We start from the raw sequence: 13,450 nt of genomic DNA, 5'->3' as shown, positions 1-13,450 counted from the left end.
GTTCTCGTGATGAACAGTTTTGAGACCAACAGATCGAATCAAAAATCAAAATTTAAAGTGCAACAAATTATTGGCAGAATTATTTCACCAGTCAAAAGACCCCACTCCCTCCTCTCTGTCACCTGTGTTTGCTAGCGGTTATCAACTGTGACACTAGGGAGAGGGAGAGAATAGTAACAGGAATGACATGTCCTGAGCAACTGAGCGGCAGCTCTGAATTAAATTAAGTATCTTCAGAGTCCCACAAAATGTCTGCAGTTGGCTGATAACTACACAGTGTTTACTTCCACCCCTTACTTTGGAGGAAGAAGAGGTTTGTATCCCATCATCTCCATGTTATGGATTGTCTGTTACGTTGCTATGGAAACCTACTATTTCCTTTCGCGATCACACCTCCCCCTCTATACATCTTACAAATGGAAAATACGAGCCGGATTACAAATTTATAAAAACTTCATTAGAAACTCCTACGTGCAGACTAAGGGTTTAGTGAGAAAGAACAGGATTAGATTTTTCCTGTGTGAATCATTGGTTTCACCAGAAATCCTTCAACACTTATGGTTCTTCACAAGTGGTGATATTTCCATGGATAGTCAGCCTTTGCTAGAATGAGATTCGCTTGCTTAGCGTGTCCTTACTGTGTACTTCTTCCTAGCGACGAGAAAGAGATAAGCTTTTTGTTTGTCTTCCTGAAGCTCCTGGCTCAGATCCCTCTTATAAGTTTTGTGACAGAGAATTAGCGGTTAGATTCGTGTTTTCAATTAATTCATTTTTTGAATAGCTAACGTAAGAAGTGTTTTATTTTTCTTTTGCATCAGTCTTACATACTGGTTTTATATTTCAAGGCTTATAATATCACAGCTATGCTGTGTTACCTTTTCTATAAAAGCTATTTTGGTTAAAAGAAACACTACACTTGAGAATGTATAACTAAAAGAAAATAGTAAAACAAAGGAGAAGATTCCTCTCAAACATAATTAAGAGAATGCCCTTAGCAACACAGTCACTCCCTCAGTCAAATCTAACTAGATTTCATCTTTCCAGACCTTTCCCCTCAGATCTCTTCAAGTGGGAGATGAAATACTGTGAAAATGGCAACATTTTCTTCTGGCTCAGACGCCTTCTTCACTCAAACTACTTAGCACTGTTTTTCTTATATTGCTGTCCATGCTCATTTTCTATTTTATTACTAAACAAAGAAACACTAAACAACAACAACAATAATGAAAAACAAACCTTGAAACATTCTTTTGGGGGTCTGTGAGAAATAGACTAGAAATGCAACACTCAGATGTTCCATTTTTAATTTTTAAATACATTTTTGGTGAAGGTTATGTAATTGCGGTTTATCAAAATGATGGGCCACCAGTCTTGCGAGCTAACATTTAGTGCCATGGCAGAGTAGTGGTCACATAATTAGATCACGCAAAGCAATTTCTAAGACAGTACACACTGCCGGATCCCTTTGATATGGCTGGGAGAATATACCACAAAATGTGAACAGTGATGATTTCTGGGCGTGGATATTAACAGTGGCTTTTATTTTTTTTTTCATGCTCCTCATTATTTTCCAAACATTTCAGAACGTAACAGTCAGGGATGCTTTTGGCTGCAATAACTGAAAATCTGACTACTCATGGCTTAAACAAATACTGGTTTATTTATTTATGTATTTATTTCTACATTTTTACCCATCAAGAAGACTGGAATGGGAAGTGGTTGGCATTATTTCAGCTGCTTAATAATGATCTTTCAAACTTCCCATCTTTAGATTTGCTTTTTTCCCCTCCTTATTGGCTCTTGGCCTCACGATCACAAACTGTTACCTTAGAAAAAAGGAATCATATAGGATTTCAAGTTAGAAAATGGGGCCAGAAATAGTTTAGTCATGTTTCGTCCACTGAGTCTTCACTGAAGCCCCTTTCTGAAAACTGATTGCCAAAGTGATTTTTCCTTCCACCTCATTTGCCAGAACTGGATTCCAGGGCCATCTAGAGCTACACAGCATGTAGAGACAGACCGCCATATCTTGGTTTAGATGCATCATAAATCATCGCCTACATCTTATGGGAACAATGATGTCTTCAACAAAACCACTTAGTGGGGAAGGAAATGGGAATGTGTATTCAGTAGTGCCAGAGGCTGAAAAATGCCCCACCTCCCAAATATAGCCATGTTCTAATCTCCGGAACATTTGAATGTCACCTTATGTGGCACATAGGGGTCTCTGCAGATCCTTAGCTGTTAAGGATCTTGAGGTGGGGAGATTATCCTGCACCGTATGGGTAGGCCCTAAATGCAATCACATGAATCCATAAAACAAGGAAGTGCCAGGAGATTAGGAGATTAGACACATATACATAGGAGAAAATGATACAAGGATAGAGCAGAGAGAGATTAGAATATACTGGCCTTGAAGATTAGAATGCTGTGCTCACTCGCCAAGCAATTCAGACAGGAAGATACAAGGAACATATTCTCCTTTAGAGCCTGCCTAAGGAGCAAGGCCCTGCCAACACTGATTTTGGGCTTAGTGATACTAATCGCCAACTCCTGACTTCCAGAACAGCATCCTGAGAGAACAAATCTCTGTTGTTTTAAGCTACCCTGTTTGTGCTCCGTTAGTTTCCTTAGTCAAAGGAAACTAATACAGATAGGAAAGTGAGGTTTTATGTGGGCCACCTTGACTATACTATGACTATGTGTGTGTATAATATATACTAAGTAATATATTACACTTTTAAAATAATATATTTTAGAATATATTCTTCTTTTAGAATATTCTAGAATATTCTTCTACTTTTAGAAGAACATTATTTAAAAAATAATTTGTGAAACAATGAATGAACTCTTCCCATATTTCCACTTCAAGGAAAGAATGTATTTTCAGCAAGGTGCTACCCCAGATGTGAGCAAATCTTTATAGGATCCATAGACATCTATAACCCAGTGCCCCTGACTTCTGCAGACACTGCCTGGGCATTTTCAAAAGTGGATCTGGCCACACAAGATAAATTACTGATACTCTGCTAGCTCTAGATTCAGCATTTTTTTTTCAACTATAACCTTAAGTTTAGAAAAAGAAATTTGTAGGTGAAAACAAATAGATTCATGCTCAACCCAAAAGGCATAACTGGGACAAGTTTTTCAGGAATAAATTAAGGAAATGGAAAAAGAGCAGGGCTCTTAATTTTCCTACAGAAACAAGGTGAAAATAGTAATAGTATCTTTAATCTGCCATGGAAAATAAGTGAGGGATGACAGAATATCGGTATTCACTTCAAAGCCGGTTATTAAATTTTTCCTTTTTTCCCTCCAGAACTCAACATGACACGGGCTATTTTCAGACTATGATCTCTCTTTCATCAAAGTCAGCCCTAGCTGTGAAGACCACCTGGTCCACATAATTACCTTAAGCACAGTCTCTGTGTCTCCTGCTTCAAATGACCTCTTTCTTGGTGAAATAAGACGTCTCTTACCTTTGGCTGTGTGAAATATGCTCTCAACTCTAAATTACTTATTCACGGGAGACAAATGCTCCTGGATCAATTCAGAGCACTGATCTCTCTCAGTGGGCCCATGAGAACTCTATTCCCAGGGCACAACAAGAAGGCAATCTGCAGATTACCAGACAGAAATGACTAGGGAGGTCGGAAAAACAGCCAAGTGAAAAACCTGCAGAACTGCGCTTCTCAAAATCTTGCTCAGAGAAATCGAAGAAGGAAGTTAAATGCCTCTTTCTTCATGCATGAAACAAATAGTTAGACCCTACCTTTAGAGAGTGCACACTGCTTGTCCAATGCTTGTAATGATTTTATATTCATCACTTAACACTTTTTTCCTGAGTCCCTTTCCCCAACACATATATCCATAAATTGGCATGAACTTTCAAGTTTTATAATTACAAAAGAAATCTCTGTAATCAAACATACAAAATAATTACTTAGCCTCAGAGACTATCAATGCTTACAGAACGTAAGCTTGGAGTCCTCATGGCATGAAGATTGCTCCTGCCTGATTCTCTACCCCATCTGGCACTGTTGGGCACCACATTTGTCGTAAAACTATCTCCTCCCTTAAAATCTGGGCACTGTGCCTCCTTCTCCTTCCCCTGACTACGGAGTCTGTTTTCTTCATTTGCTCTCTTCTGTCAAAACTGAAATCAAATTCCTTGCTTCTAATCTCTTCTCCTCCCTTCCTATCCCTCTTCTCCATTCCTCACTCCTGCCATCCTGTCCTTCCTTCTTCCCAGCTCTTCCTTCTCCTGGATCTCTTCCCCTCCCCTTCCTTCTCTTCTCCTTTCCTTTCTTTTCCTTTTTTTTTGGGGGGGGGGGGGGAGGAAGGTTCTTTTTCATCCCAATTTCCCCCTATAATATCATTTCTTTCCATGGTGAGGTTGTTATATGAGGTAATAATTCCACAACTGATTTCTCTAGTCCTGATCAAAAAAGGGGGGGTATGCAAAATCATTGAATCAAAACTGAAATGTGCATGGAGGGATTGGTTACCCACAAGTCAGATACTAATTAAGACAAGAAAGTGAGTGGAAAGACTTTTGAAATGTCACACAGTGTTCTCCTTTTATCCCAGCTGAGACTCTACTTAAATCAGCATTTGCCAAATTTTCCAGAGAACATTGGTTGGGCAAGACGGTCCTTGGGGAAAAAAAAAAAAAAAGATTTCAATGGTCAAATTAATTAGGGAAAAACTGCATATCTCCATTATGAATTTTATTTTATTTTATTTATTTTTTTTTTTTTAATTTTTTTTTCAACGTTTTTTATTTATTTTGGGGACAGAGAGAGACAGAGCATGAACGGGGGAGGGGCAGAGAGAGAGGGAGACACAGAATCAGAAACAGGCTCCAGGCTCCGAGCCATCAGCCCAGAGCCTGACGCGGGGCTCGAACTCACGGACCGCGAGATCGTGACCTGGCTGAAGTCGGACGCTTAACCGACTGCGCCACCCAGGCGCCCCTCCATTATGAATTTTAATAAACAATATCATAAGGACTGAAAATTCTTAGAGGAAATAAATTTATCTGTATTTAATCCAATGTTACACAAACTTATTTGACCACGCAACCTTTTTTATAAGTCAACTGATCTTAATGAACATCTCATAACTCCTAACAATCCAGTGGCACTAGATTGTGTGACAATGTCCATAACTCCTTGTTAGAGCGCAGAGGGATTTTTAACAATTCCATCTGAAACCTACTTTCTACACATTCTTTTTTCCACTGCCTTCTCTTCACCTTCCCCTCCCCTGGTGTACCTAATACTCTACTAATCACCAAATAATTTGAAATCTGGAAGATACCTACTCATGCCTGATCTCTCTCCTTTCTATTGCTGGTGTGCTCTCATAGCTCTCATACCTTTTTTTTTTTGTTTGTTTGTTTTTGTTTTTTAGATTGCTCCTATCTGCAACTTTAAAAAAAGATTTGCTTGATCACTTTCCTCTTTATCCAAGTGAATCCCTTGTTTCCCACTTTGTGTTCCCATCTCACTTTGTAAATATCCCTAGAAATACACAAATTCTACTGAACCTATTGCATCCAGTAAATTGCAAATCTCTATACCTACACTGTCCAATAAGGTAGGATGAGCCACACAGTGTAACATCTGAGCATATAAAATGTGGCTGGTCTGAATTGAGATACGCTACATGCAAAAAATACACACTGGACTGTGAAGACTGATGGCCAAAAAATGAAACAAATTATTAATAATTGAAATATTGATTGTGTATTGAAATGTTAATATACTGTATATATATGGTGAAATTAATTTTGCCTATTTATTTCACTTTTTATGTAACTAACTACTAGAACATTTTTAATTACATATATGCTCACATTTGTGAGTGCCATTGTTCCATTAGATGGCATTGTTCTACAAGGCTGGCACCCCCTCTTACCACACCTCCTAGCCGTACTTGTAATTGTCACTTAGCAAATGTTTCTTGAATAAATGCAATTCGTTCACAAGGTAAAAATGAAATTAGAGAAGGTCCTGAACTTCTGAAGTTGTGACATTTTCTTACAGATAGTAAATGTGAATATTCCATAAGCATTATACACGTTACGTGCCAAATACAATATGGCTTTGAGCTAAGCAATCATTCCGTACTTAGCTATTTTATAGGAAGCCCTGGAAAATAACTCCCTCACAAAATATATCCTTACCATTAACGTTCACCACATGTCAAAATTAGTTGAAAAAGCGTACCTTTAAGCAATATTAAGAGTATTAGGAGTATGGTATCCCAATTGCACAATTTCTAATATGAAGGGTTTTTTCCTAGAATATTCAATCAAATATCTATCCTTCAGCGATGGTATCCTGAGGTAATAGGTAATAACATTCCTCTTTTAGACAGAAAAGGAATGGAAACAAAAGGAAAAAAAAAGCTCAAGATCTCACTGGCTTTTACAGATAAACCCTCTACCACCCTAAGATAGTATGCACATAAAACCACATCAGAGCCTCGGCAACTTCCTATGGAAACAATGCTACTGCACTTTGATGAGGGCAGAAAAGGAATCCCAGTTGTAAGGCAGCCCAAGTCCTTCATCATTTCCAGTCATAGGATTTCTTGAATCACTTTGAAGGCACAATCCTTGACAGAAATGTAGTAGAAATCCTGGTCTAACACTGGACAGAAAATTAAACCCATGTGAGTTTCAGTCTTAGCTAAATCTCTCTGTGCAGCCTTGGGTAGACTGCTTACTGTCTGTGTCTCGGGATATGTCAGAATTAAAGAAATAATTCATAAAACTTCTGTCTGTAGTAATTCGCACAAACTGATGCTGAGGATGATCTCAATCTTTTAAACCATATCAAAATAGTTTTCATGAGTGCACAGGATATTATGTTCCTTTCCTTCTGTTAAAAATCCAGTGGTTAATTAAGCAACAGATGAAGACTTCCTTTAAAGAAGATTTAATAGATGGATCAATATTCCGTAAATTATTTGCACTGTTTTGAGGTTTTCTCCAAGTATATTCATGTATACACATGTCTTCTCCACGTATAACAGAATATAAATGTCTGTTCATGCCATTTTTGCTGTTTCCAGTTAATGTGGGGGGGGGGGGGAGCAGAATAAGCCAGTATTTACATAACAGCTTCACTTGAATTTAAAAGCAGAGTTTATTGTTTAAGTTATGTTCTCTTATGCATTTCACAGATTTCATTTCATAATTAGGAGATAAATATGTTTTCCAAAAATAAAACAGGTTAAGGGGCGCCTGGGTGGCTCAGTCGGTTAAGCTTCTGACTTTGGCTCAGGTCATTATCTCATGGTTCACAAGTTTGAGCCCCATGTCGAGCTCTGTGCTGACAGCTCAGAGCCTGGAGCTTTCTTTGGATTCTATCCCCCTCTCTTTCTGCCCCTCCCCTGGTCGTTCTCTCACTCTCTCTCTCTCTCTCACTCTCAAAAATAAATAAAACATTTAAAAATACATAAATAAAACATAAATATCATGCCTATGAGCAACAGTGTTGAGGGAACCAAAGCTCATATGACATTTAACAAGGGTGATGAATCCTCTATGAAAATCTAATTTGCCTATAAAAATGTTTTGGAAACAAGACATACACTCAAAGGAACAGATTAGATTCACATTCTATAATCTACCAATATGCTCTTACATTCTCCTTAATTATAGTCTAATGTAAAGAATGAGGGGGGCACCTGGTGGGTTCTGTCGGTTAATCATCCGCCTCTGGATTTCAGCTCAGGTCATGATATCATGGTTCATGAGATTGAGCCCGTCTGCACTGTTGGTGCAGAGCCTGCTTGGGATTCTCTCTCTTCCTCTCTGTCTCTCTTCCTCTCTCCAAATAAATAAATAAACATTTTTAAAAAAAAGAATGAGGAAGGATGAGGAAACCAGAATAAATATGATTATTTCTTTTTATGCATGAAATTGTTCTATACACGGAAGCTTAACCCAATGAAATATCTATTTTATTCCTAGATTTATTTGTTTCAGTCACGTAGCTATAATCTCAAGTTTATACATTATAATAAGGAATGATCACATGGACATTGTATTAATTTCCTAAAGCTGCTGTAACAAACTCAATGGCTTAAAAACAACAGAAATTTGTTCTTACACAGCTCCAGAGGCCCAACTCTTAAATCAATTTTGTTGGGCTGAAATAAAGGTGCCGGCAGGGTTGTGCTCCTTCTGGGGGCTCAAGGGGAGAATCTGCTCCTTGCCTCCGCCAGCTCCTGGTGGCTCCAACATTCCTTGACTTGTGGCCACATCACTCTAGCCTCTGCCTCTGTAGTCATATTGTCAGCTTCTTCTGTCTATGAAATCCCCCTCTACCTTCTTCTTATAAGATACTTGTGATTGCATTTAGGGCCCATCCTGATAAATCCAGGATAATTTCCCTATTAAGAACCTTAACTTAATCACAACTGCAAAGACATCTTTTTCCCTTATAAGGTAACATTTGCTGGTTCTAAGTAATTAGAAACTGATATTTGGGTGGTCATACTTCATCCTACCACAGATATTAAATGTTTCTTTAAAAAAACCTGAGACACTCACTTCCTGACCTCCTTGTCAACAATCAACTTCTGTGAGACTGTATACAAAACCGATTTCCAAATTTGAGTACCTCATAAGCATTTTAAACATCTTTCTAAGTTTCTAATACCTTTCTAGTCATTGCCATTCAACCAATATTTATTGAGCACTTACTATACTATGCATCAAGCACTGTTAATACTATAGAATTTTTATAAAAAAATATTTATCTAAGTACATTGGAATCTTTATTTTCAAAGTCAACAGACAAAAATTCAACCATTAACTGAGATGTTACCGATTATGAACAGTTGACTTTTGGATAGAGCTTAAACATGTTTTGATTTCTATCATAAGATCAATTTGAGGCTTAATTTTAAAGCTAAAAGCACTGCTCCTCAATCACATATATTGCATCCATAGTGTATTACAGAACTACAATCTGAACAGACATCTATTCATAGAAAAGCATTCATTAAATTATCCATGTGTTAAATTCCCTAGAATATAACAGATGTTAAGTTTTGCTTGGTCAATATTTATCTAAGATTGCGGTTGGAGCTACAACGTTAGTTCATGCATTTGTTCAGCAAATACTTATTAATGGTCTTTACTATGACAGTTACTGGCCTAGGTGCTGGGCTGACAGCTATACCCTCAGGGGCTTGGAGGGGAGTGGAGGAGAAAGGCAGGCGATTGCAGGACGGAGGAATAAATGCTCCATAGTATGAGGCAAGGAGCAGGTATGGAACCAGTGGAGGAACCAGTGGAGGAACCCTGATCTCAGTCTTGGTGGTCAGCGATGGCTTCTGTGAAGAAGCGCATCAAGCTGAGACCTGAAGGACCAGCAGGGATAAGGCAGGTAAAGGACCTGAGAAGGAGAAGCATTTAATGGTCTGAGATAAGGGGACCAGGTTATTGGCACCCAGAAGTATTTAAGAATGGCTGAAACCTCAGTGTGGGAAGGGAGGGCAGAAGTGAAGACAGAGAATATGTGGAAAAGTTGTTGCACTAGAGAAAGTTTAAAAAGTACAATTGTCCAAGACTTGGTAATTACTAGGTGTGACGAGAGTTAGTGAGAAGAGAGAAGTTAAGAAGGACAGCAAGATTTCATATCTGGACAAAGTAGTAGGTGGTGTTCAGTTCCCGGAGGCAGGGAACACAGGGGGAGGGGGGCTCTGGGGTTGAGGACGGGGTGTGGGGTGTTGAATTCAGCACTGCCTTAAGGTTCCTGTGGAGACTCAACACAGAGATGCTCAGAATGCTGATGGATATGTGTGTCCATAGAAGCCCCGGAAGCTTCTGGGTTGGACATATCTGTACACTGATGTTTCAAATCACAGAGGAACCGACAAAGATGAAGTTCACAAGGATACATTCATCCTGACTGCATCCCCGGGAGCAGAATGATTTATTACCTGTTGCCTCAGGATACCATGTCTGAAGTTTTATTCATTAGACATTTGATTGAGTATTCTCGGAAAAAATTCTTCTGTATTAGATTTTTTTTTTTTAACGTTTATTTATTTTGGAGAGACATAGAGAGACAGAGCGTGGGCAGGGGAGAAGCAGAGAGAGAGGGGGAGACACAGAATCTGAAGCAGGCTCCAGGATCCGAGCTGTCAGCACAGAGCCCGATGTGGGGCTTGAACCCACCAACCATGAGATCATGACCTGAGCCGAAGTCAAAAGCTTAATCGACTGAGCACCCAGGTGTCCCAAAATTCCTCATATTAGAAATTGTACGACTGGGGACACCTGGGTGGCTCAGTCGGTTGAGTGACTGACTTCAGCTCAGGTCATGATCTCACGGTTGGTGGGTTCAAGCCCCACATCGGGCTCTGTGCTGACAGCTCGGAGCCTGGAGCCTGCTTCGGATTCTGTGTCTTCCCCTCTCTCTGCCCCTCCTGCCCCCCTCAAATATAAATAAACGTTAAAAAATAAAAATATAAAAAAGAAACTGTACAGCTGGAATACCAGACTCATGATACTCCCAATATTGTTTAAAGGTATGCTTTTTCAACTAATGTTAACATGTGGTGAAACTTTACCTGTTAGAATCTGTTTTGGAGGGAATTATTTTCTAGGGTTTCCAATAAAATAGCTAAGTAGTGACAATTTACATTGAAATCACTCTGTTTTCAACATGTAGCATGTATATAATGTTTCTGGAATGTTCACAGGTATTATATTCAAGAAAATCCACAACTCCAGAATTTCAGGACCTTTTCTGACTTTGTGTTTACCTTATTAATGAGTAACTCTATCAAGGCATTAATTATTGTTTAAATATCACATTGATGTAGCACAAGGGAGGGTGAGCCAGTGAGAAGAATGTATCCAGATGGCAAAGCAAGGGTAAATGCATACACCTGATGGTCTTTACAGCATGGAAATAGGAGAACTGCACAACACATCTTCCTCTGTATTTTCCCTTCCATTTGATACACTCATTCTGCTCATGACTGCCCGGGACCACTTCTTGCTTGGAGTTTGGCTTTCTCACCCTCTGTTGTCATTTCAGATTTTGTTGGTGAACCTAACCATGATGTCAGTTTTGCCTTTTGTTTTATTTCTTGTGCTAAATAGCTCTTGTGAGTTGATTTTGGTAGAAATCATGCCAGAACTTTAAACAATAACCCGATATCCAGAATATATATATGGACTTTTTTTTTTCCTGTTTGCTATTTAATTCTCTTGCCATATTCCAAAAAAGTGATATAAGAATGGGAACGGAACCACCAGTTACGTCTGTGGGCACCGGGCACCCAGCACTTAGGTCAGCTGGTCTACCCAGTGGTGAAGGGTTGGCTGCAACTGCGGTGAGCCAACTTCCCTAAGGCTCAGCTGTGCCCAAAGCAACACTACTACACAAACCTCATGGTTTACAGGGTGCGCAAGTTGGAGGAACTTCAGGCTTCCCTCTTCCTTACCCACATGCAAAGGGTCTTGGAAAAAAAAAAGAAATCAATGGATACAGGTCCCTTGTATCGTTACCAAGTCAAGATGGAGACCATTGAAAGGTGGGACGCTCACAAAATGCATCAGAGTGCTATTTATCCTGTTTTTCTTCTACCAGTTAACTGCTATTCTCTCCTGGGCTCTCTCTTCACTCTTAATTAACTATTAAGTGTGATAGTTCTGACAATGCACTATCCCCCTCACTCCATCTCCTCATTTCCAGTTTTCTGTGTTGGCTCAATTTAACTCCCGTTGTATATTAACCAGACAGTGGAAATGATGACCGGGGCACAGCTTTCTATGTGCCTTTCACAATGCAAACAAAGAAATAATCATAACCATTTCCTCCCCCAAATCTTCAGTGACCCCACCTTAGTGGTTAACAAGTTAAACTCCACCCCTTCCTCACACCAAAGACACTTACATGTAGTATTTCTCACCTACCTTCTTGATCTTATCTCCAGGTGTCTTCTGCCCAAGTCACTGGACCACTCATCGCCCTCCATCCGTGTCACAAACATGGTACCTGACTTTCTACTTCCTCTGCCTGCAATTCACTTTTCCAGCTTCTCAGCTCACCCAAATCCTCCTCTCCCTTCAAGCTTCAAATCCAATCCTACCTCTTCCACAAATCCACTCACAATACATTTGGTAGAAATTGTTTGTTTGTTTTTGAAACCTGGGCCTTCATTGTATCTCTATGGGAAACAGATGAATTGTGGAATATTCCTTAGCAACGATAAAAAGTAGCTAACCTTTACCGAGTGTTTAGTATTTGCCAAGGACTAGTCTATGCATTTGATATGTATCATAATATTTAATTCTCAGAACAATTTGTATGGTAGGTGCTACTGAAATAGCCAGTTTACAGATAAGAAAACGAAGAGAGGAAGGTACAAAACTATTTAAAAAAATTGTTTAATGTTTTATTTTTGTGAGAGAGAGAGAGAAAAAAAGAAAGAGAGAGAGAGGCGGAGGAGTGGGGGACAGAGAATCCCTTGCAGAGGCAGGACTGGAACGGAGGCCATATTACTCTATAGACATTGCACCATTAATGAACATATTCTGACGTCTACCATGTGGTAAATATGAATGGTCCACTATAGGCATACCATAATATTCCTATACAGGTATATTGTATACCTCCAGCTCTCCTGGAGACAGAGATCACCCATTTTAGTCTGCTTTACCAATCATGTCCAGCATGGTTCCTTGCCATAAGAAGGGAACTGCGGGCAGGAGAAGTAGAAAAAATAGCTAGTACTGACAACAGGTTCGCTGAAAGGTTGAACCTCAATAATTGTTTTCAACCCAGAAAAAGATCTCCCTCACTCATAATTTCACTTTCTTCTTAAACACAAGGCTATAAATTCTCATTTGCCTTGGGATTTTTCACTGAAAATGAATTTAATACGTATTGGAAACATTTAGCTCCTTCATTGCAGCTATATAAAGTAAGCATTGGCTCAGAAAGTGCAGCATTAGGAGAAATCTTTAATCTACACTTAGGGACCACTTGTCAGAAACAGAGTTAAAGTAGATTTGAAACACTTCCAGACCGCCTAGGTCCTCGGTGCTATGAAGTATTCAAATTTTCACTCTTTGACCCATTGCTGTTTAGATCATTTTTTGAAAATAATAAAAAAAAAGGAATAATGATTTACAGAGCCTATACTATGGGGATTTATATATTCCATTTCTTTCATTTTATACAGGCTAAAATGCAATTCATTAGCATTCGAGTTAAGGCACAGGAAGGGTCGTGTAACCAAATGCCATAACCAACAGTTATGTCAGAGGTAGTAAAGAAATCATTAACAAAAGGATATTAATGAAATAAAACACATGGTCCAATAACAAAAATGCTGCTTCTAGATGTCCACTACTTATTTTTGTTTTAAAGCAAACTGTAAATATACTTCTCTGAGTTTTAAATTATCT

General features: G+C 39.0%; 1 protein-coding gene across 3 annotated transcripts in view; it reads right to left on the bottom strand.

Moving 5' to 3' along the window:
- Positions 1-13,450, bottom strand: part of PLXDC2 (plexin domain containing 2) — a 448,647-nt gene that overhangs the window by 169,991 nt on the left and 265,206 nt on the right. The window lies entirely within an intron of this gene.

This window comes from Panthera onca, chromosome B4 (assembly GCF_046562875.1).
Source record: "Panthera onca isolate mPanOnc1 chromosome B4, mPanOnc1 haplotype 2, whole genome shotgun sequence".
NCBI lineage: Eukaryota > Metazoa > Chordata > Mammalia > Carnivora > Felidae > Panthera > Panthera onca.
The sequence above is the reverse complement of the archived record's forward strand: the minus strand, read 5'-3'. Positions and strand labels throughout refer to the sequence as shown.